The 23,868-nt window shown below is 43.5% G+C and overlaps 11 non-coding genes across 11 annotated transcripts in view; all 11 read left to right on the top strand.

Annotated features, from left to right (window-relative positions):
* Positions 1–9,100: 9,100 nt before the first annotated feature.
* Positions 9,101–9,172, top strand: trnap-ugg (transfer RNA proline (anticodon UGG)). Its single transcript has one exon. It is a non-coding gene; the product is annotated as a tRNA-Pro (tRNA).
* A 161-nt stretch (positions 9,173–9,333) lies between these two features.
* On the top strand, positions 9,334–9,406 carry trnaf-gaa (transfer RNA phenylalanine (anticodon GAA)). Its single transcript has one exon. It is a non-coding gene; the product is annotated as a tRNA-Phe (tRNA).
* A 135-nt stretch (positions 9,407–9,541) lies between these two features.
* Positions 9,542–9,613, top strand: trnaq-uug (transfer RNA glutamine (anticodon UUG)). Its single transcript has one exon. It is a non-coding gene; the product is annotated as a tRNA-Gln (tRNA).
* Positions 9,614–10,975: 1,362 nt separating this feature from the next.
* trnai-aau (transfer RNA isoleucine (anticodon AAU)) lies at positions 10,976–11,049 on the top strand. Its single transcript has one exon. It is a non-coding gene; the product is annotated as a tRNA-Ile (tRNA).
* A 106-nt stretch (positions 11,050–11,155) lies between these two features.
* trnaf-gaa (transfer RNA phenylalanine (anticodon GAA)) lies at positions 11,156–11,228 on the top strand. Its single transcript has one exon. It is a non-coding gene; the product is annotated as a tRNA-Phe (tRNA).
* A 135-nt stretch (positions 11,229–11,363) lies between these two features.
* Positions 11,364–11,435, top strand: trnaq-uug (transfer RNA glutamine (anticodon UUG)). The gene has a single exon. It is a non-coding gene; the product is annotated as a tRNA-Gln (tRNA).
* Positions 11,436–11,529: 94 nt separating this feature from the next.
* trnaq-cug (transfer RNA glutamine (anticodon CUG)) lies at positions 11,530–11,601 on the top strand. The gene has a single exon. It is a non-coding gene; the product is annotated as a tRNA-Gln (tRNA).
* A 5,035-nt stretch (positions 11,602–16,636) lies between these two features.
* On the top strand, positions 16,637–16,710 carry trnai-aau (transfer RNA isoleucine (anticodon AAU)). The gene has a single exon. It is a non-coding gene; the product is annotated as a tRNA-Ile (tRNA).
* Positions 16,711–16,816: 106 nt separating this feature from the next.
* On the top strand, positions 16,817–16,889 carry trnaf-gaa (transfer RNA phenylalanine (anticodon GAA)). Its single transcript has one exon. It is a non-coding gene; the product is annotated as a tRNA-Phe (tRNA).
* Positions 16,890–23,539: 6,650 nt separating this feature from the next.
* trnap-ugg (transfer RNA proline (anticodon UGG)) lies at positions 23,540–23,611 on the top strand. Its single transcript has one exon. It is a non-coding gene; the product is annotated as a tRNA-Pro (tRNA).
* Positions 23,612–23,832: 221 nt separating this feature from the next.
* Positions 23,833–23,868, top strand: part of trnaq-cug (transfer RNA glutamine (anticodon CUG)) — a 72-nt gene continuing 36 nt past the window's right edge. The window contains exon 1 of the tRNA in view: positions 23,833–23,868. This exon is cut by the window's right edge and continues 36 nt beyond it. This is a non-coding gene — a tRNA (tRNA-Gln).

Here is a 23,868-nt window from a genome sequence, read left to right as displayed (position 1 = left end):
ACAGCAAGACCAGAAGTGGGTGTCGGCAGCACTTTTTAGGGTTGGTGCAAAGGGAAAGCTGGAGCTGCGTGAAAACCTACAGTTGTGGTATCACCCCCCTCCACCAGCCCTGTTGTACCACCAAGCTCCAACACCTGATTTTTTTCACAGCGTCTCTTGCTCTGGATGCCATATAAGCTGTGGAAGGTGCGGCTCCAGTGTACTAACCCTGCCTGTGCCACGCAACAGCTGTGTGGTGGTGGACTGCACAGGAGGGTACGACATGTGTTAGACATTGACAGATACTGCAACCTGGTGACAGAGACCCTGATCTGCACCAGGTGTAGAACCAGCTACCTGTCCTGGAGTCATGCTGTGCTGCAGCAGTTGGACCTGGCCCATCGATCTGAATTCAGGGTCATCCTCGCACGCAAGTAATTATTTTGCAGTCATTTTCACTTATGTGCTACCTTTTTTGATAAATATTTCTTACAATAATTAGATACCTTACAATAAGATACTTAAATGAATACTTTTTTCCAAGGTATGCCTGTGACATTCGGGTTCTGTTAGATGAGGGGAAATGCGAAATGTGCAGGGCAGGGATGCCTCCAGGACAGGATTGAAAACCACTGATCTAGGGATGTGTGAGTAAAAGGGCAGGAGCCAACTTGGAGAATGCAGGCATCGATCCCACTACCTCTCGCTTGCGCCTACTGCTTCCCACCGACTGAGCCAAAGTAAGCACAAAGTAAGCCCACATGAGCCAATCGCGTTTCGCCTGTGGCTTACTTTTGACCAATCGCGTTTCGCCTGTGGCTTACTTTTGACCAATCGCGTTTCGCCTGTGGCTTACTTTTGAACAATCGCGTTTCTCTTCCGTGGCTTACTTTTGAACAATCGCGTTTCTCTCCTGTGGCCTCCTTTTGACCAATCGCCGTTGTTGTCATCTTTGTTAAAGGTAAGGCTATTACTTTATTCATTGAAAACTGGTCATTATTTGTTCATATACAGTGTGTATTTTTGGAAAATGAATCGTGTCTGTATAGCTAGCTAGCGTGTACAGTTCATGCTTTCTTCAGTACCTGTGAACCTGTAACTTTTCACATGATAAATGATCAGATAAGTTAAATTTATCGACCGTCAGCTAATTAAGCTATGCTACTGTCAACAATGATGTGTTTATTGTCTAAGAAATCATGGTTTCTGGGCCCTATGAATGAAAATAATGATTAAACTATTTACATTTATATTTGGTATTAACACATAATAACACACACACATTTTAATTGTAAAAATCGTTACCAAATTGTTGTGGAGATATGGAAAACTGCATTTACCAAGAAATAATTGATATTTTCTAAAATAATGTAATAATAATGACTTTTTTTATAAAAAAAACATTGAGAGTCTTAACTAAAAACAAACAAAAAAAGGCCAAATGTATCCATATGGGCCAAAGTATGTGGGAATAGTGCTCATTTTAATTTAGGTAGACCAGAAAGTTAAAAACACAGAAAAATGGCTGAGATTTTAAGAGGTAAAAGCACCTGGTGTAACCCTGGGGTAAGATGACAACATTTGAAGTATGATATATTTAATGTAATATTTTGTAGTCTGGTGTGTGTGTAATCATGGTTTAAGATGACAGCATTGAAAATAAAAGGAAATTTCAGACTTCATATTGACGTTACATATTTTATATGTCAGGGATTCCTGTCCTTTGTAGAAAACTCATCTTCAGGACAGTTTATGTAATGGCCATGTTTATTACCACAGTAATATAGTTTATGCGTAGCTTGTTAAATTATTGTTACACACTTAACATACAGGTGTCTTTTAGATTGCAAAAGGTAGTAGTCTTTTTCTGATTTTCATTTCAGAAAATGTATGCATATCCCTCTTTTCAACGGCAATCGGCAACATCAAGCCGACTCCTCATGGCACCTTCGGTGGAGGCGAGGCGCCTTGAAAATGTGGAGTCTGGAAGGGCCAAACCTAAGGAGGAGGTGCTGTCAGAGGCCAGTACTTTTGTCAGCACAAACGGTGGAGACCCCAGTGACCAGTTTTTAGTACTGGCTCACTGCAAACTTCAGTTTGGGAAGTACCAGGGCCGGAGATTTAGATGGCTCCTGGAAAACTCTCTGGGGTATGCCGTGTATTTGGTGCTCAGCATTTCCAATGAGACGGCGCAGACAACACCCCTGTCAGAAAATAAACAACCCTTCCTACAGTACACTTCTCAAATTAGAGAGATGGCAGAAGAAGTGGAGAAGTATCAGAGGAAGCAGGAAATGCAGGCAGAAGCCCGGGCAACTGGAGACCAGGGCTGCTTGATGGTGGAGTTTGGTGACTTCCAGGGCCGGTCCATGAAAGATGTTTATGAGGACCAGAGCAAGGAGGCTCAAGCCCTCATCAGGTACCTCGTTAAGGCAGATGCCAGGCCCAAAACCAACATGGCCATTTTCAAGACATATGTCCTGAAAAGACGGGCTTCTGCTGTGGGCACCAGCGTACGTCAGCCTGCACCTCACGCTGCAACCTCCAGTGTTTCTGCAACCACTGCACCTCCACCTGCAGCTATCCAAACTGGTGTACAGGAGACCGCAACTGTGAAAGCGCTGTTGGCACGTGGCAAAAATTTGTCGCATTCACAGCTGGCTAAAAAACTCACGTCACCAGTTAAAGCCTGTGAGTAGGAGTGTGAATATAGAATTTTACCTACAGCATTTCTACATATATTAATTTATCATTATGGCAAACTTGTCAACTTGCCGTTTCCAGATCCATTATTGCAGTGCACTTTACCTCCTCCAGCAGCAGAACCCCCAGCCAAACATTTGCCCCCCATGCAGCTTTTCGCTACTGGTAAGTAAGCACCATCTTACATATGTTTGTCTCTGTGTATTGTTCACAATGATAGTTTTAACATTTGTGCTCCAGGCAAGTCCGTTCCCACTGCTGAAGATAACGATGAGGAGCTGGTATTTGCTGCATCACAATGTGAAGCACAGCTAAATACAGGTGTGGCATATGACACAAATGCACATATTACAAGAATGTTTTGTGAAAACACACTGAGAAGCGTTATTTCTTGGGGGAAAATAATCAACATTTTAAAATATGTTTTGTTTACAATACAGAATTATATCATATCATGCCTCAAGCGGGATGCTTTCTTTGAGTACACTTCTTCAAAACCGTAAGGATGTTCCAAGGTGTCAGTGTATTTATTTGCGTTTCCGAACTTACCCGTTGTTAGATAATCACCAGATAACTTTTTCACACCGCTTGCTCTTCTCACACACTCTTCAGCTCTCCCTGAGCAGACAGGATGGTGGAGATTCATTGTTCTAATGATTAGAGGAACAGTTTTTCCTTACTCTATCTGTGTGTATGCTTCATGTCCGTGGGCTTCGTTGCTTTACACTTATTTCATCACACCACATTTTCCTTCCTCCATTCCATCTGATCCTCATTCTCAGTGAGCTGCACTGATTCCATTCACCTTAAATTAATATAGTGTATCAGAATCAGAATCAGAATCAGAAAGAGCTTTATTGCCAAGTATGCTTGCGCATACAAGGAATTTGTTTTAGTGACATAAGCTTCCAGTAAACAGAGACAACAACACACAGACAAAAAAAAAAAAAAAAAAAATTTACAGGAGATTTACAAATTGGCAAATAAATAAGTGTATAAACAATTGTGCTATAAATGATAAAAGTGGAGGATCAGCAAACACAGGAGGCTGCACAAGGGAGGACCTTGTGAATGGTTCGCAGGCAGTCAGGTACTGCAAGACACGCTGTGTCCATGCCTCACTGTGCTGTTCCATCAGCTTCCTGTAAAGCTGAGTCACACTGTTGCCCAGTGTCCTCTCCCTCATCATCCTAAGCACCCGGTTTTCACATGAGTATCTAAGGAAGCAACAGTATAATCATGCAAATGCTTTAGTTGGTAAAAAATAACCCATATAAAAGCTGTATGCTGTGTTCTTTGCTTCCTTAACACTAGTACCACTTTCTTCACTCTCGTTCCTAAATATAACATAATAATTATGAATACTTGTCCAAAAATTGTGCTTTGCAGGCTGTTTGTGCGCTGCATTTATGGCATATTACTATCAAATGCAACAGTCATCCTTATTGTTTTTTTTTACTATTCACAACCCTCGAACCGGCAAGTCAGAACTAGTGTCCCAGCTGAAACTTTGGTGGTATCCTCCTCAGCCCCCTTTAATAAACACTCAGCCCCCTGCCTCACCTGACCTCTTCTTCTGTCGGCCCCTTTTCTTATGGATGCCGCTGAAGATGTGGTTATTTCCTCTTGTCTGTGTTCGCCCCGACTGTGGTAAGCACAGACTAACAGCGGCAGGAATTTACCGTACCATGCGTAAGGTCTTGGACATCGACGGGTGGTAAGACCTTGCCACTGAGTATCTGGAGTGCAAACGCTGCAAAAAGAAATATCCTGCCTGGTCTGAGGACATCCTAGGACAGCTGGATATGGGCCACCGCAGTCAGTTTCCAGCTTTGCTGACATACAGGTAATTCATAATGACAATCATTCATTATTAGGTGCTTTTATATGGGTTATTTTTTACCAACTAAAGCATTTGCATGATTATACTGTTGCTTCCTTAGATACTCATGTGAAAACCGGGTGCTTAGGATGATGAGGGAGAGGACACTGGGCAACAGTGTGACTCAGCTTTACAGGAAGCTGATGGAACAGCACAGTGAGGCATGGACACAGCGTGTCTTGCAGTACCTGACTGCCTGCGAACCATTCACAAGGTCCTCCCTTGTGCAGCCTCCTGTGTTTGCTGATCCTCCACTTTTACCTGCCCTGCCTAAACCTAAGTGGCTGTTAGCCGTGTATGCCAGGGATGTTCTGGGGCGACTGCACGAGGTCAAGGCCAAATTAACATCTGTCTTTGGCTGTGTTCTCAAGATGGATTCGACAAAAAAGGTATCAAAGCCCTGTTTATATCCAGAAATTTGCCAGATATGGATATGTGTGTGATGTGCATACATAAAGAGCACATCTTTTATTTTTTCCAATAGGTTACAAAGAAACTTGCCGGTGCTGCTTCAGGAACAGCTGCCTGGTGCACAAATGTCGGAAATGAACACGGCCAGGTCCTTGTCTCTGTGCTGACAGCTGCCGAGGGACATGGACTGGACTCCATGGCAGCTGGTCTGATGAAACGCTACCGAGAGGCAGGAGAGGCAGCCCCAAAAGTGATGTACGTGGACGGGGACTGCTGCAGTCAGTATGGCCAATCGCGGGTGAAGATCATGTTTTCGGAGTGGGATGAGCTTGTAGTGCGCCTCGACATCTGGCACTTCATGCGGCGATTTGCTGCAGGTGTCACGACAGAGGCTCATCCACTCTACGGGATCTTCATAGCACGTCTGTCCACGTGCATCTTTCAGTGGGATCCAGAGGATGTGGCTGCTCTTCGCTCTGCAAAAGAGAGTGACCTGGCGGCAAAGAAGACTGGCCACATCTCAGAAAAGGCGGTCAGTGCTCGCATTACCCGGAGGGAGTTGGCACTGCACTGCCGGAGGAGGACCAGGGGGGTGGAGGAGACTGCCAGATTGATTGGGTCACTGATTGATCAGTTTGACAGTGCGGATGGGAAGGACACCCTGGGAGTTCCTCTGCTGGACCACGAACGGATCCAGCAGATATGGAAGGAACAGCGCAAGCACGTCCAGTGTATACAAGACCCAGAGGACTTTCCGCTGTACATGAAGACAGGGACACTGAAGAAAGGCAGCGTGGAGCTGTGCTGCTACAGGTGTGCTCGTGGCTCTACCTCCTTGGAGTCGTTCCACCTCCACCTGAACCATTTTATTCCAGGTATTACATGCATATGGATTATTATTTTTCTGTAGAAAATATAAGCACTGTAACTGCTTCCATCACTTTAAAGTAATGCCGCATTAATAAATGTCACACTCTACATTACAATTACTTTTTAATGTCATTAGCATTGACAAAGCTGTCTTGACTAACAAGTCACTAGTAATACAGGAATAAGTGACAATCATTTTTAATTTAGTTACACAACTCTATTAAATGTAGTATACAAGTTACTTCAGAGCACCTTATGTGTAGTACATATATTGTACATATGTGACATATAAAACCCTTTTTTATATATTTTTTAATATTATTTAACTTTTAGGAACCAGTGCCAGCGATGCGCATTTTCAGGCCTATCTCCTTGAGGGCTTGATGCGTTGGAATGATGACCGAATGGAAGATGCCATAAAACAGGCGTCCTCCATTCGGACATATGGCAGTGCCATGAGAGAGGCTGTGGACCGGCTTAGCCGAACAGTCTTTGGGAAGCCCTGGGATGAGCGCTATCGCCCTACTGGAGCATATACAGGTAAGAAATTTAATTTGTTCTTTTGCAATATTCTATTAAGTTATCTATTTAGCCTCCAATGTACTTGATAAATTATTAAGAGCACTTTTTTTCTTTTTTTATTATTTTATTATTGTAGGTGAATTGCTGGGAATCGAGTACCTTTACAGCCAGACTGGCAAAACACTGACTCCAGTGCTCCAGAACCCAGAGGAGGAAGACCGGCTGGTGGAGGAGGTTGATGATCAGGACCTGCTAGATGAGGGGTTTGAGGAAGAGAGCATGGAGGACATCACAGTTCCAGTGCTGTATGAGGATCACCCCTGCCGTGATCTCAGAAACAGCCCCTCATCTTTGCCTCTGCCTCAGTCCCCAGCATCACTGGCTGAGCCGTCCACATCATCTGGAGGAGAGGGACAGTATCTCGCCCCTGCCTCTTCAGTGCTGTCACAGCCATCTGACACTGGAAGCAGTGTCTCCGGCGAGGCTCAGGTAAGACACTCTAAGGGCTTTATTTTGTTTCAGTCTCGTTTTATTCCAAATACACTACAAGCAAGGTGTTTTTTTAAGCCTGCATTTATTTGATTCAAAATACAACAAAAGCAGTAATATTTTGAAATATTTTTACTATTTAAAATAACTGCTATCCATTTGAATATATTTAAAAAAGTAATTCAGTCTTGTGATTTCAATGCTGAATTTAACATCATTACTCAGGGCACACGATTCTTCAGAAATCATTCCAATTTGCTGCTAAAAAAAACGGGTGCCAGGTGCTATATTATTATTATTAGGTTAAAAATAGCTTCTAGAAATTTTTTGTTTAGGTTTCTTTGATGAATAGAAAGTTCAGTGTATATATTGTAAGATTATAAATGTCTTTATCATCTATTTAATGCGTCCTTGCTAAATAAAAGTATTAATTTCTATAATTTAATACTAAATATATAATGATTTAAATGTTCTGACTCCACACTTTTGGATGGTATAGTGTGTAATGTTAAAAAAGCTTTTTATTACAGATAAACTCTTATCTTGGATCCTTCTATTCATCAAAGAATCTTGAACAAAATGTACACAACTGTTCTAAATATTGATGATAATAATATCAATAAAAAAAGGTTTCTAGAACAACAAATCAGGATATCTGAATGATTTCTGAAGATCATGTGACACTGAAGACTCAGGAATGATGCTGAAAATACAGCTGTGCATCACAGAAATAACTTACACTTTAAACTATATTCAAATAGAAAGCATTTTTATTTTAAATAGTAAAATTATTTCACAATATAATGGCTTTTGTTGTATTTGAATAAAATAAATGCAGGCTTGTTGAGCAGAATTCTTTTAAAAAATGTAAAAAAATATTTCTGTTCAAAGGCTTTTGACTGGAAGTGTATATTAACACTAATCTGCATTTACTAGGGAGCAGTCATTGGACCTGATGGCATCGCTGGGTGGGACAAGGTCCAGGATCTGGCTGGTTTCCTGGTGGGTCTTCGTGAGGCTCCTTACCTCACCGACCTGCAGGTGAGAGAGGCCATCCAACTGTGGACAGCTCTCCCTGATGTTGATAAACAGCGGGTCAACTATCAGCCTCGACATCGAAGCGGTCCGGAGTCACACCGGGTGTGGAGAGTGTGAAACGGTGTCTGGTTGGACATCCTGGGGGTCCAGCACAGTGGCCCAGCACCAGCCGCTTGGTTGAGGCCATTTGTATGAAGCTGTGTGCTTTACACAAGTCACCGACCAAGAAGGCTGGAGTTTGCACCCCCAGGTGGTCTAAAATCCTTTCAGATTACCACCACATCCGAGACCTGGTGCTTAACAGTCGAAGGCTGATGGATGAAACAATGATCCAGCTGTTTGAGCTGAACCAGAGGACACTCATTCAGTGGTAAGCAAGGCACATTATTTGGTTCAAGGGAACTGAATACTTCTGTACACACACACACACACACATATATATATATATATATAACAAGTAATTTACTTTCAGGTTTCAACGGCAGCAGAAGAATCAGGAAATGAGTGTCCTCGCCCAGGGACTGACTCCATCTGACCCAATTGATGTGGCTGATACGCAGCTTCCTCTGCCGAGGGAAAAATTGGATGACGTGCCATCAACATCAGGCCCAAAACATCAATTTATCCTTCCGCCAAATCGAGAAGGACAGGCTCCAATTCTGCGACCGGGTCACCGGCCCACTTCTGCCAAAAGGGAGTGCCCTATCGCACCCGTCCCCACAGCAGCAGGAGTTGTGCAGCCCATTTCAGCACCTGGGTCACTGTTAGGCACACTAGTCCTTAACCCAGACATGACTGTGTCGATGGTGATTCCATCTTCTGGTGCTTTGACATCCGGTCCAGGCCCAGCTCCGCCTGCTCCAGCGCCTGCTCCAGCGCTGCTGCTTCTGTGTCCCGTTACACCCAGAGGAACAGGTATAACTGCTTCCCCACAGCCAGAGAGCTATCTGTTTCCAAGTTGGCCTCCTCCCTTCCGGGACTGGAATTGAGACCCGCTGGTCTAAGTGACATCTGACCGTTTCAGCTGTCCTCCCTAACATCCCTCTACATGTTAGATACAGCCCCATTTTTAGGTCAATTAAGAGGCCAACTTGCATTCGTTAGCCTTTCACACTGTCTCGAGGACTTTGATTGCTTCCACATTAGTTCATGTTCCTTCTTTTGTTGATGCTGAAATAGCTCTTTTTTCTTGGCTTTGGGCAAGAAGGCTCGTTGGTCTAGGGGTATGATTCTCGCTTTGGGTGCGAGAGGTCCCGGGTTCAAATCCCGGACGAGCCCTTGTTCAGGTTAAAACGTGAAGCTTTATTGTCTCATTGCATTCACAAACGTTATGGCAGGTTTTTTCCAATCAGGCAGACACGGATGGCTAAGTTAGCTCAGCTCAGAAGGGTAGGGTGATCTCACTGAAATCCCTGCTTGCTAAGCAGAGGTTTGTTGTAGCCAAAATAGCTCAGTTGGGAGAGCGTTAGACTGAAGATCTAAAAGTCCCTGGTTCGATTCCGGGTTTCGGCAACATCTCCCACAATTTTCCCTTTTTTGAGGCGGGCCATTGACCAAAAATCACTGGGTTCCAACCTCTCTGTATAACTGCTTCCCCACAGCCAGAGAGCTATCTGTTTTCAAGTTGGCCTCCAACCAAGCAGTTTCGGTTCCATGGTGTAATGGTGAGCACTCTGGGCTTTGAATCCAGCGATCTGAGATCGAATCTCGGTGGAGCCTGTGTGCTTTCTCGCCGCAGGAAAATATAAAACAGCACCAGTTTGGCGATGGTGCCAGTGTTTGTGGCCCTGTGAGCAACAGCTGCACCAGTTAAGGTTTAATGGTTAGCACTCTGGACTCTGAATCCAGTGATCCGAGTTCAAATCTCGGTGGGACCTATTTTGCCACCAGTTTGCACAGGAGAATGTCTGAAATACTTTTCGGCACCTTTTAGTCCAAAAAAATTAACTAACGTAGAGAGTGTGGCCGCATTGCATCGATGCTCAGTCTGTCTCTTTAGGGCAGTGGTTCTCAAACCTGTCCTGGAGGCACCCCTGCCCTGCACATTTTTATTGTCTCCCTTATTAGACACACCCAAATAAGGTCTCACGGTCTCTACTAATGAGCTGATGATTTGAAACAGGTGTGTTAGATGAGGGAAACATTCAAAATGTGAAGGGCAGGGGTGCCTCCAGGACAGGTTTGAAAACCACTGCTTTAGGGAACTGTGCGTAAAATGGCACTGTTTTGCCACCAATTTGCACTGGACCATGTCTGAAATACTTTTTGGCAGCTATGAGCCCAAAAAAAGCTAACGTGGGAGTGTGGCAGCATTGCGTCAACGCTCAGTCGGTCTCTTTAGGGCAATGGTTTTCAAAGCTTTCCTGGAGGCACCCCTGCCCTGAACATTTTGTATGTCTCCCTTATTAGACACACCAGATCAGGTCTTGCAGTCTCTACTAATGAGATGATGATTTGAAACAGGTGTGTTAGATGAGGGGAAATGCGAAATGTGCAGGGCAGGGATGCCTCCAGGACAGGATTGAAAACCACTGATCTAGGGATGTGTGAGTAAAAGGGCAGGAGCCAACTTGGAGAATGCGGGCATCAATCCCACTACCTCTCGCATGCTAAGCGAGCACTCTACCATTTGAGCTAATTCCCCTGGCCTTTCAAGAATGACGAGCATAGCTGGGAATGATGGGTTTGATGCAAAGAGGCTGTCCCTCCTCTGGGCTTGCTCCTTTGCACTGGCCGAGATTATGTTGTCGAATTAACAAAGAGATTAAGCTTTTGTGTTTAAGGACCTTCTCGGTCTTTTTACGCCAGTATGCATGTGTATGGATTCTTGTATTATGTAGGCTACCTTGGAACACTCGGATCATGCAGACAACTTCTCACCTCTTTTCCTCACACTGACTTAAAGTCTAAGGAAGCGGTTCTCAATTCTAGTCCTCGCTCCCCCCAGGTCTGCATGTTTTGCATGTCTCTCTTTGTTAGCACACCTGATTCGGGTTGAAACGTGAAGCTTTATTGTCTCATTGGATTCACAAACATTATGGCAGGTTTTTTTCAGTCAGGCAGACACTGATGGCTAAGCCAGGCCGGTTAGCTCAGCTGGTTAGAGCGTGGTGCTAATAACGCCAAGGTCGTGGGTTCGATCCCCGTACTGGCCAGCTGTTTTTATTGTCTGGGGGCTCATCTCTGCTCTGCTCTTCAGCTCCGACAAAGAGTAGGGTGATCTCACTGAAATGCCTGCTTGCTAAGCAGAGGTTTGTCGTAGCCGAAATAGCTCAGTTGGGAGAGCGTTAGACTGAAGATCTAAAGGTCCCTGGTTCGATCCCGGGTTACGGCAACATCTCCCACACTTTTCCCTTTTTTGAGGCGGGCCATTGACCAAAAATCACTGGGTTCCAACCTCTCTGTATTACTGCTTCCCCACAGCCAGAGAGCTATCTGTTTCCAAGTTGGCCTCCAACTAAGCAGTTTCGGTTCCATGGTGTAATGGTCAGCACTCTGGGCTTTGAATCCAGCGATCTGAGTTCGAATCTCGGTGGAGCCTGTGTGCTTTCTTGCCGCAGGAAAAGCTAAAACAGCACTAGTTTGGCGATGGTGCCAGTGTTTGTGGCCCTGTGAGCAACAGCTGCACCAGTTAAGGTTCCATGGTGTAATGGTTAGCACTCTGGACTCTGAATCCAGTGATCCGAGTTCAAATCTCGGTGGGACCTATTTTGCCACCAGTTTGCGCAAGACAATGTCTGAAATACTTTTCGGTAAGGATGGCTGAAGCGAAACAGTCGTTCCGAAGCTTTGCGAGATCCCGAAGCGCAGATGTGTCGAAACACTGATCCGAAGCGTTATTCGAAACACCCATGTCACGTGACTATGACCAAACGAAGCCTCGAAGTGTTTCACTAATTGTTTCATCAGGTGTGGTCTGGCGAATCAGCGTTTGATTGGAACGGTAGGGAACAGACCACACAATCGCACATCTGTATAAAAGTGAAATAAACGCATTTTGACCTCGTGGGTTTTTGTGAGAGGAGTTTGACTTTGAGATAGCGGAATTTTTGGTGATATAGTGACACAGTGCGATTTGATTAGTTATAGGCAATTTAGACTTACATTTAAATTTACACAACACATTGACTGAGAGGCTAGAGACAGACAGAGTATACATATAGTGACACATTAATAGATACATAGATATAAATATATATAGACAGCTAGATTAATAGATAGATACATATATAGATAGATTACAGATACATATATAAATACATATATTATAGATAGATACATATATAGATACATAGATTATAGATACATATCTAGATACATAGATCGATTCATATATAGATAGATAGATTTGGATAGATAGATAAAATGGAAGCTCCCCAGAAGAGATGCCGTACATCTGTGGTGTGGGAGCATTTCCATTTAGAAACCCCAAATAAAGTGAGATGTGTGTATTGTGATCGGCAGCTAGCCTACTGCAACAATACATCATCCATGATGCGCCATTTGAGGAGCACTCATCCTGCCATTTTGCAGGGTGCAGAGGATGGCATTCCCCCTGTACCTAGGCCTGCTACTGACACTGCTGGGCCATCTAAGCAAGGTATGCATTGTTTGGGATATAATTATAATTGAAATATAATTACAACCTTTTGGGACACTATTTATAAAGTTTATAAGTTATATAAAGCACTGATTATAAATACTGGAAGGTTTCCAAATAATGAACCAGTAGGCTATACTTTTAATAGATGTGCACTAATTGAAGCTGTATTTTTCCAATGTATTTGTCTGAAAGTATGTTTTGTCTTCTCTTTTAAAAGTCAGACAGAGGGAATTGGATGAGGCTCTTTTAAACATGGTGGTGAAGGATCTGCAGCCCTTCACCATCGTGGACGATGAGGGATTCAGGGCATTTGTGAACAAGCTTGATCCAAGCTATGTCCTCCCATCCCGGAAGGTGCTTAAAATAATGGTCAGCGAAAAGTACAACAAAGCCAAGGAGAAGACAATGGAGGACCTACAAAAGGCCGAATTTGTTAGCCTTACAGCTGACATGTGGTCCTCCATTAATATGGATGGATATCTTGGTGTGACTTGCCATTACATAACACCAGAGGCAAAAATGGCAACTGTTGTACTGGGTGTAAGGAGGTTTTACCAAACCCACACAGCCCAGCATCTCATGGAGGCTAAAGCCTTGCTAATGGCTGAGTGGGGAATAACCTCCAAAGTTCAGTGCATGGTGACTGACAATGCATCTAACATGATCCTAAGTGCCCAGCTACTCCACCTTCGCCATGTCCCATGTTTTGCTCATACTTTAAATTTGATTGTGAAAAAGGCACTAGATCAAACCCCAGTCATCAATGAAATACGCCAGAAGGCCAGAAAGATAGTGGGGTTGTTCAGATCCAGCTGCAAAGCAAAGGACAAGCTTGTGGAGATGCAGAGCTTGATGGGAAGACCAACTCTGAAACTGATACAGGAGGTTGACACGAGATGGAACAGCACATTTGACATGCTACAGCGCTTGTATGACCAACGTGAACCAGTGGCTGCTGCACTTTCCAACTTAAACAATGATACTGCTCCCCTGACAAGTATTGATTATGACATTATTGAACAATCATTGTCAATACTGCAACCATTCAAACTCGCAACAACAGAGATGTCAGAGGAAAAGAGAGTGTCTGCTTCAAAGCTTATACCACTGTACAGGATGTTGCAGCAAAAGCTTGCACAGAAAAAAGGAAATGCAACGCAGGAATCAACTGTTCAATTAGGTAGGCCACAATGACCATACTACCCATGTGATTGGCCATAACTGTCATTTTATTGTCATTATTATAAATATGTGTTTCTCCTGTTTTGGCTCATAGGCTCACATCTGCAAGAAGGTCTGGACCTCAGATGTGGAGGTTATGAGAGTTTTAGAGCCTTGGCACTGGCTACACTGCTGGACCCAAGGTTCAAAAATGTGGCATTTGGAAATGCTGCCAAAGCCCAGGAAGCTGAAAAGCATATCACACTGGAGTGTGCTTCACTGATGCGTTCAAACACAAATCCTGGTGAGCAGTTTCAGTCTGTGTTATGTTATGTAATCTGAATCATGTAATATAATATATCCTTCATATATGCCGTCAGTTTAGGATTTGTTACTAATTGCTGTTTTCATTTTTATTCAGACCCAGAAATGTCAACATCACACCCATCATCATCATCATCATCACCATCACCATCAACATCAACATCAACATCAACACCAGTAGAAACACAGGACAGTTTATGGGAACTTTTTGATACTCGCATCCATCAAACCAAGATGATACACAATGCTACAGCTGATGCCACAGTGGAAGTGAAAAAATACATCAACGATGCGTATTTGCCCAGAACTCATGATCCACTAACTTACTGGAAAGAGAGAGCAGTAATCTTTCCTCATTTGTATGTCCTTGCAAAAAAATATCTTTGTATGCCAGCAACAAGTGTCCCTTGTGAGAGGATTTTTTCAAAGGCTGGAGAAATTATCTGTAAAAAAAGAAGTAGGCTAAGTCCTTCCACAGCAGATAAATTAATATTTTTGAATAAAAATCTCTAAAAAAGTGAGACATTGTGGCTTGATTTCTTTTATTAATATTCATTTTTCATGACCAAAATAACATTATGCACAGTGAGGAGCCTATAGGTTACAAGCTTCACATATTAGAACATTATAATAATAAAAAAACAACACATTTTTTTAATGGCTCGTCAAGGTTGTTTCAGATCAACACCTGCAAGTGACCACTAGGTGTCACCGTAGAGACGGGTGTCGGATTGATTCGAAGCCTCGAAACAATATGGCACATTTGGTTCAACTGTTTCATTGGTTCACGAGGCCTCGATTTTGCCATCACTACTTTTCGGCACCTTTTAGTCCAAAAAAATTAACTAACGTAGAGAGTGTGGCCGCATTGCATCGATGCTCAGTCTGTCTCTTTAGGGCAGTGGTTCTCATACCTGTCCTGGAGGCACCCCTGCCCTGCACATTTTTATTGTCTCCCTCATTAGACACACCCAAATAAGGTCTCGCGGTCTCTACTAATGAGCTGATGATTTGAAACAGGTGTGTTAGATGAGGGAAACATTCAAAATGTGAAGGGCAGGGGTGCCTCCAGGACAGGTTTGAAAACCACTGTTTTAGGGAACTGTGCGTAATATGGCACTGTTTTGCAACCAATTTGCACAGGACCATGTCTGAAATACTTTTTGGCAGCTGTGAGCCCAAAAAAAGCTAACGTGGGAGTGTGGCAGCATTGCGTCAACGCTCAGTCGGTCTCTTTAGGGCAATGGTTTTCAAACCTTTCTTGGAGGCACCCCTGCCATGAACATTTTGTATGTCTCCCTTATTAGACACACCCAAATCAGGTCTTGCAGTCTCTACTAATGAGCTGATGATTTGAAACAGGTGTGTTAGATGAGGGGAAATGCGAAATGTGCAGGGCAGGGATGCCTCCAGGACAGGATTGAAAACCACTGATCTAGGGATGTGTGAGTAAAAGGGCAGGAGAAAACTTGGAGAATGCAGGTATCGATCCCGCTACCTCTCGCATGCTAAGCGAACGCTCTACCATTTGAGCTAATTCCCCTGGCCTTTCAAGAATGACGAGCATAGCTGGGAATGACGGGGTTTGATGCAAAGAGGCTGTCCCTCCTCTGGGCTTGCTCCTTTGCACTGGCCGAGATTATGTTGTCGAATTAACAAAGAGATTAAGCTTTTGTGTTTAAGGACCTTCTCGGTCTTGTTACGCCAATATGCATGTGTATGGATTCTTGTATTATGTAGGCTACCTTGGAACACTCGGATCATGCAGACAACTTCTCACCTCTTTTGCTCACACTGACTTAAAGTCTAAGGAAGCGGTTCTCAATTCTAGTCCTCGCTCCCCCCAGGTCTGGATGTTTGCATGTCTCTCTTTGTTAGCACACCTGATTCGGATAATCAGCTCATTAGAAGTGAGCTCCTAGCGATTGACATGGTCCCTACACAGTGTTCATTGCTCCCCACTCCCTGAGCAGGGGAAATCTATCAAAGTATACTTCACTTTGGAACATTGGTTCACGGATTTGTGCTGCGCAACTTCTTCACATATGGAGAAGTGTGACATCATTTACCTCCGTATACCTCGATACACCACTGTATTACTCACTATGAATTGAACGTATACATACGCTTTGAACTTGAATCATGGACGGATGTCATGTGATGTCCAGTTCTCAGGGCACTTACGTTCAAATGGAACAAATGTCTGAAGCTATACGAGAAACTTACAAAATGTGAAGAGCAGGGAGTGCAAGGACTGGAATTGAGACCCGCTGGTCTAAGTGACATCTGACCGTTTCAGCTGTCCTCCCTAACATCCCTCTACATGTTAGATACAGCCCCATTTTTAGGTCAATTAAGAGGCCAACTTGCATTCGTTAGCCTTTCACACTGTCTCGAGGACTTTGATTGATTCCACGTTAGTTCATGTTCCTTCTTTTGTTGATGCTGGTATTGCTCTTTTTTCTTGGCTTTGGGCAAGAAGGCTCGTTGGTCTAGGGGTATGATCCTCTTTTTGGGTGCGAGAGGTCCCGGGTTCAAATCCCGGACGAGCCCTTGTTCAGGTTGAAACGTGAAGCCTTATTGTCTTATTGTATTGCATTCACAAACATTATGGCAGGTTTTTTTCAATCAGGCAGACACTGATGGCTAAGCCAGGCCGGTTAGCTCAGCTGGTTAGAGCGTGGTGCTAATAACGCCAAGGTCGTGGGTTCGATCCCCGTGCTGGCCAGCTGTTTTTATTGTCTGGTGGCTCATCTCTGCTCTGCTCTTCAGCTCCGACAAAGAGTAGGGTGATCTCACTGAAATCACTGCTTGCTAAGCAGAGGTTTGTTGTAGCCGAAATAGCTCAGTTTGGAGAGCGTTAGACTGAAGATCTAAAGGTCCCTGGTTCGATCCCGGGTTACGGCAACATCTCCCACACTTTTCCCTTTTTTGAGGCGGGCCATTGACCAAAAATCACTGGGTTCCAACCTCTCTGTATTACTGCTTCCCCACAGCCAGAGAGCTATCTGTTTCCAAGTTGGCCTCCAACTAAGCAGTTTCGGTTCCATGGTGTAATGGTCAGCACTCAGGGCTTTGAATCCAGCGATCTGAGTTCGAATCTCGGTGGAGCCTGTGTGCTTTCTTGCCGCAGGAAAAGCTAAAACAGCACTAGTTTGGCGATGGTGCCAGTGTTTGTGGCCCTGTGAGCAACAGCTGCACCAGTTAAGGTTCCATGGTGTAATGGTTTGTCTGAAATAATTTTCGGTAAGGATGGCTGAAGCGAAACAGTCGTTCCGAAGCTTTGCGAGATCCCGAAGCGCAGATGTGTCGAAACACTGATCCGAAGCGTGATTCGAAACACCCATGTCACGTGACATGGGTCACAATGCGGGCATCGATCACGCTACCTCTCGCGCCTACTGCTTCCCACCGACTGAGCCAAAGTAAGCCCAAAGTAAGCCCACATGAGCCAATCGCGTTTCGCCTGTGGCTTACTTTTGACCAATCGCGTTCCGCCTGTGGCTTACTTTTGACCAATCGCGTTTCGCCTGTGGCTTACTTTTGAACAATCGCGTTTCTCTTCCGTGGCTTACTTTTGATCAATCGCGTTTCTCTTCTGTGGCCTCCTTTTGACCAATCGCCGTTGTTGTCATCTTTGTTAAAGTTAAGGCTATTACTTTATTCATTGAAAACTGGTCATTATTTGTTCATATACAGTGTGTTTAAGGACCTTCTCTGTCTTTTTACGCCAGTATGCATGTGTATGGATTCTTGTATTATGTAGGCTACCTTGGAACACTCGGGTCATGACCATTACATTTTGACCTCGTGGGTTTTTGTGAGAGGAGTTTGACTTTGAGATAGCGGATTTTTGGTGATATAGTGACAGTGCGATTTGATTAGTTATAGATTAGTTATAGGCAATTTAGACTTACATTTAAATTTACACAACACATTGACTGAGAGGCTAGAGACAGACAGAGTATACATATAGTGACACATTAATAGATACATAGATATAAATATATATAGACAGCTAGATTAATAGATAGATACATATATAGATAGATTACAGATACATATATAAATACATATATTATAGATAGATACATATATAGATAGATTATAGATACATATATAAATACATATATTATAGATACATACATAGATTATAGATACATATCTAGATACATAGATCGATTCATATATAGATAGATAGATTTGGATAGATAGATAAAATGGAAGCTCCCCAGAAGAGATGCCGTACATCTGTGGTGTTGGAGCATTTCCATTTAGAAACCCCAAATAAAGTGAGATGTGTGTATTGTGATCGGCAGCTAGCCTACTGCAACAATACATCATCCATGATGCGCCATTTGAGGAGCACTCATCCTGCCATTTTGCAGGGTGCAGAGGATGGCATTCCCCCTGTACCTAGGCCTGCTACTGACACTGCTGGGCCATCTAAGCAAGGTATGCATTGTTTGGGATATAATTATAATTGAAATATAATTACAACCTTTTGGGACACTGTTTATAAAGTTTATAAGTTATATAAAGCACTGATTATAAATACTGGAAGGTTTCCAAATAATTAACCAGTAGGCTATACTTTTAATAGATGTGCACTAATTGAAGCTGTATTTTTCCAATGTATTTGTCTGAAAGTATGTTTTGTCTTCTCTTTTAAAAGTCAGACAGAGGGAATTGGATGAGGCTCTTATAAACATGGTGGTGAAGGATCTGCAGCCCTTCACCATCATGGACGATGAGGGATTCAGGGCATTTGTGAACAAGCTTGATCCAAGCTATGTCCTCCCATCCCGGAAGGTGCTTAAAATAATGGTCAGTAAAAAGTACAACAAAGCCAAGGAGAAGACAATGGAGGACCTACAAAAGGCCGAATTTGTTAGCCTTACAGCTGACATGTGGTCCTCCATTAATATGGATGGATATCTTGGTGTGACTTGCCATTACATAACACCAGAGGCAAAAATGGCAACTGTTGTACTGGGTGTAAGGAGGTTTTACCAAACCCACACAGCCCAGCATCTCATGGAGGCTAAAGCCTTGCTAATGGCTGAGTGGGGAATAACCTCCAAAGTTCAGTGCATGGTGACTGACAATGCATCTAACATGATCCTAAGTGCCCAGCTACTCCACCTTCGCCATGTCCCATGTTTTGCTCATACTTTAAATTTGATTGTGAAAAAGGCACTAGATCAAACCCCAGTCATCAATGAAATACGCCAGAAGGCCAGAAAGATAGTGGGGTTGTTCAGATCCAGCTGCAAAGCAAAGGACAAGCTTGTGGAGATGCAGAGCTTGATGGGAAGACCAACTCTGAAACTGATACAGGAGGTTGACACGAGATGGAACAGCACATTTGACATACTACAGCGCTTGACCAACGTGAACCAGTGGCTGCTGCAATTTCCAACTTAAACAATGATACTGCTCCCCTGACAAGTATTGATTATGACATTATTGAACAATCATTGTCAATACTGCAACCATTCAAACTCGCAACAACAGAGATGTCAGAGGAAAAGAGAGTGTCTACTTCAAAGCTTATACCACTGTACAGGATGTTGCAGCACAAGCTTGCACAGAAAAAAGGAAATGCAACGCAGGAATCAACTGTTCAATTAGGTAGGCCACAATGACCATACTACCCATGTGATTGGCCATAACTGTCATATTATTGTCATTATTATAAATATGTGTTTCTCCTGTTTTGGCTCATAGGCTCACATCTGCAAGAAGGTCTGCACTCCAGATGTGGAGGTTATGAGAGTTTTAGAGCCTTGGCACTGGCTACACTGCTGGACCCAAGGTTCAAAAATGTGGCATTTGAAAATGCTGCCAAAGCCCAGGAAGCTGAAAAGCATATCACACTGGAGTGTGCTTCACTGATGCGTTCAAACACAAATCCTGGTGAGCAGTTTCAGTCTGTGTTACGTTATGTAATCTGAATCATGTAATATAATATATCCTTCATATATGCCGTCAGTTTAGGATTTGTTACTAATTGCTGTTTTCATTTTTATTCAGACCCAGAAATGTCAACATCACACCCATCATCATCATCATCATCACCATCACCATCAACATCAACACCAGTAGAAACACAGGACAGTTTATGGGAACTTTTTGATACTCGCATCCATCAAACCAAGATGATACACAATGCTACAGCTGATGCCACAGTGGAAGTGAAAAAATACATCAACGATGCGTATTTGCCCAGAACTCATGATCCACTAACTTACTGGAAAGAGAGAGCAGTAATCTTTCCTCATTTGTATGTCCTTGCAAAAAAATATCTTTGTATGCCAGCAACAAGTGTCCCTTGTCAATGTCAATGTCAATGTCACCTTTATTTATATAGCGCTTTAAACAAAATACATTGCGTCAAAGCAACTGAACAACATTCATTAGGAAAACAGTGTCAATAATGCAAAAATGAGAGTTAAAGGCAGTTCATCATTGGATTCAGTTATGTCATCTCTGTTCAGTTAAATAGTGTCTGTGCATTTATTTGCAATCAAGTCAACGATATCGCTGTAGATGAAGTGTCCCCAACTAAGCAAGCCAGAGGCGACAGCGGCAAGGAACCGAAACTCCATCGGTGACAGAATGGAGAAAAAAACCTTGGGAGAAACCAGGCTCAGTTGGGGGGCCAGTTCTCCTCTGACCAGACGAAACCAGTAGTTCAATTCCAGGCTGCAGCAAAGTCAGATTGTGCAGAAGAATCATCTGTTTCCTGTGGTCTTGTCCTGGTGCTCCTCTGAGACAAGGTCTTTACAGGGGATCTGTATCTGGGGCTCTAGTTGTCCTGGTCTCCGCTGTCTTTCAGGGATGTAGAGGTCCTTTCTAGGTGCTGATCCACCATCTGGTCTGGATACGTACTGGATCCGGGTGACTGCAGTGACCCTCTGATCTGGACACAGACTGGATCTGGTGGCCACGGTGACCTCGGAACAAGAGAGAAACAGACAAATATTAGCGTAGATGCCATTCTTCTAATGATGTAGCAAGTACATAGGTTGTTATGGGAAGTGTTTCCGGTTCCGGTTTACCTAATTAATGCAGCCTAAAAATCCTTTAACGGATTTGGATAATAAAAGCATATTAGTATGTTATGTGTATGCCAGGTTAAAGAGATGGGTCTTTAATCTAGATTTAAACTGCAAGAGTGTGTCTGCCTCCCGAACAATGTTAGGTAGGTTATTCCAGAGTTTGGGCGCCAAATAGGAAAAGGATCTGCCGCCTGCAGTTGATTTTGATATTCTAGGTATTATCAAATTGCCCGAGTTTTGAGAACGTAGCGGACGTAGAGGATTATAATGTAAAAGGAGCTCATTCAAATACTTAGGTGCTAAACCATTCAGGGCTTTATAAGTAATAAGCAATATTTTAAAATCTATGCGATGCTTGATAGGGAGCCAGTGCAGTGTTGACAGGACCGGGCTAATATGGTCATACTTCCTGGTTCTAGTCCTTGTGAGAGGATTTTTTCAAAGGCTGGAGAAATTATCTGTAAAAAAAGAAGTAGGCTAAGTCCTTCCACAGCAGATAAATTAATATTTTTGAATAAAAATCTCTAAAAAAGTGAGACATTGTGGCTTGATTTCTTTTATTAATATTCATTTTTCATGACCAAAATAACATTATGCACAGTGAGGAGCCTATAGGTTACAAGCTTCACATATTAGAACATAAAAATAAATAAAACAACACATTTTTTTAATGGCTCGTCAAGGTTGTTTCAGATCAACACCTGCAAGTGACCACTAGGTGTCACCGTTGAGACGGGTGTCGGATTGATTCGAAGCCTCGAAACAATATGGCACATTTGGTTCAACTGTTTCATTGGTTCACAAGGCCTCGATTTTGCCATCACTACTTTTCGGCACCTTTTAGTCCAAAAAAATTAACTAACGTAGAGAGTGTGGCCGCATTGCATCGATGCTCAGTCTGTCTCTTTAGGGCAGTGGTTCTCAAACCTGTCCTGGAGGCACCCCTGCCCTGCACATTTTTATTGTCTCCCTTATTAGACACACCCAAATAAGGTCTCGCGGTCTCTACTAATGAGCTGATGATTTGAAACAGGTGTGTTAGATGAGGGAAACATTCAAAATGTGAAGGGCAGGGGTGCCTCCAGGACAGGTTTGAAAACCACTGTTTTAGGGAACTGTGCGTAATATGGCACTGTTTTGCAACCAATTTGCACAGGACCATGTCTGAAATACTTTTTGGCAGCTGTGAGCCCAAAAAAAGCTAACGTGGGAGTGTGGCCGCATTGCGTCAACGCTCAGTCGGTCTCTTTAGGGCAATGGTTTTCAAACCTTTCTTGGAGGCACCCCTGCCCTGAACATTTTGTATGTCTCCCTTATTAGACACACCCAAATCAGGTCTTGCAGTCTCTACTAATGAGCTGATGATTTGAAACAGGTGTGTTAGATGAGGGGAAATGCGAAATGTGCAGGGCAGGGATGCCTCCAGGACAGGATTGAAAACCACTGATCTAGGGATGTGTGAGTAAAAGGGCAGGAGCCAACTTGGAGATTGCAGACATCGATCCCGCTACCTCTCGCATGCTAAGCGAACGCTCTACCATTTGAGCTAATTCCCCTGGCCTTTCAAGAATGACGGGCATAGCTGGGAATGACGGGTTTGATGCAAAGAGGCTGTCCCTCCTCTGGGCTTGCTCCTTTGCACTGGCCGAGATTATGTTGTCGAATTTACAAAGAGATTAAGCTTTTGTGTTTAAGGACCTTCTCGGTCTTGTTACGCCAGTATGCATGTGTATGGATTCTTGTATTATGTAGGCTACCTTGGAACACTCGGGTCATGCAGACAACTTCTCACCTCTTTTGCTCACACTGACTTAAAGTCTAAGGAAGCGGTTCTCAATTCTAGTCCTCGCTCCCCCAGGTCTGCATGTTTTGCATGTCTCTCTTTGTTAGCACACCTGATTCGGATAATCAGCTCATTAGAAGTGAGCTCCTAGTGATTGACATGGTCCCTACACAGTGTTCATTGCTCCCCACTCCCTGAGCAGGGGAAATCCGTCAAAGTATACTTCACTTTGGAACATTGGTTCACGGATTTGTGCTGCGCAACTTCTTCACACATGGAGAAGTGTGACATCCTTTACCTCTGTATACCTCGATACACCACTGTATTACTCACTATGAATTGAACATATACATACGCTTTGAACTTGAATCACGGAGGGCTGTCATGTGATGTCCAGTTCTCAGGGCACTTACGTTCGAATGGAACAAATGTCTGAAGCTATACAAGAAACTTACAAAATGTGTAGAGCAGGGGGCGCGAGGACTGGAATTGAGACCCGCTGGTCTAAGTGACATCTGACCATTTCAGCTGTCCTCCCTAACATCCCTCTACATGTTAGATACAGCCCCATTTTTAGGTCAATTAAGAGGCCAACTTGCATTCGTTAGCCTTTCACACTGTCTCGAGGACTTTGATTGCTTCCACGTTAGTTCATGTTCCTTCTTTTGTTGATGCTGGAATAGCTCTTTTTCCTTGGATTAGGGAAAGAAGGCTAGTTGGTCTAGGGGTATGATTCTTGCTTTGGGTGCGAGAGGTCCCGGGTTCAAATCCCGGACGAGCCCTTTATTCAGATTAAAACGTGAAGCTTTATTGTCTCATTGCATTCACAAACATTATGGCAGGTTTTTTCCAATCAGGCAGACATGGATGGCTAAGCCAGCGATCTGAGTTCGAATCTCGGTGGAGCCTGTGTGCTTTCTTGCCGCAGGAAAAGATATTACAGCACTAGTTTGGCGATGGTGCCAGTGTTTGTGGCCCTGTGAGCAACAGCTGCACCAGTTAAGGTTCCATGGTGTAATGGTTAGCACTCTGGACTCTG

Source organism: Carassius carassius, chromosome 8 (assembly GCF_963082965.1).
Source record: "Carassius carassius chromosome 8, fCarCar2.1, whole genome shotgun sequence".
NCBI lineage: Eukaryota > Metazoa > Chordata > Actinopteri > Cypriniformes > Cyprinidae > Carassius > Carassius carassius.
This window is presented reverse-complemented; position numbering and strand designations above follow the sequence as displayed.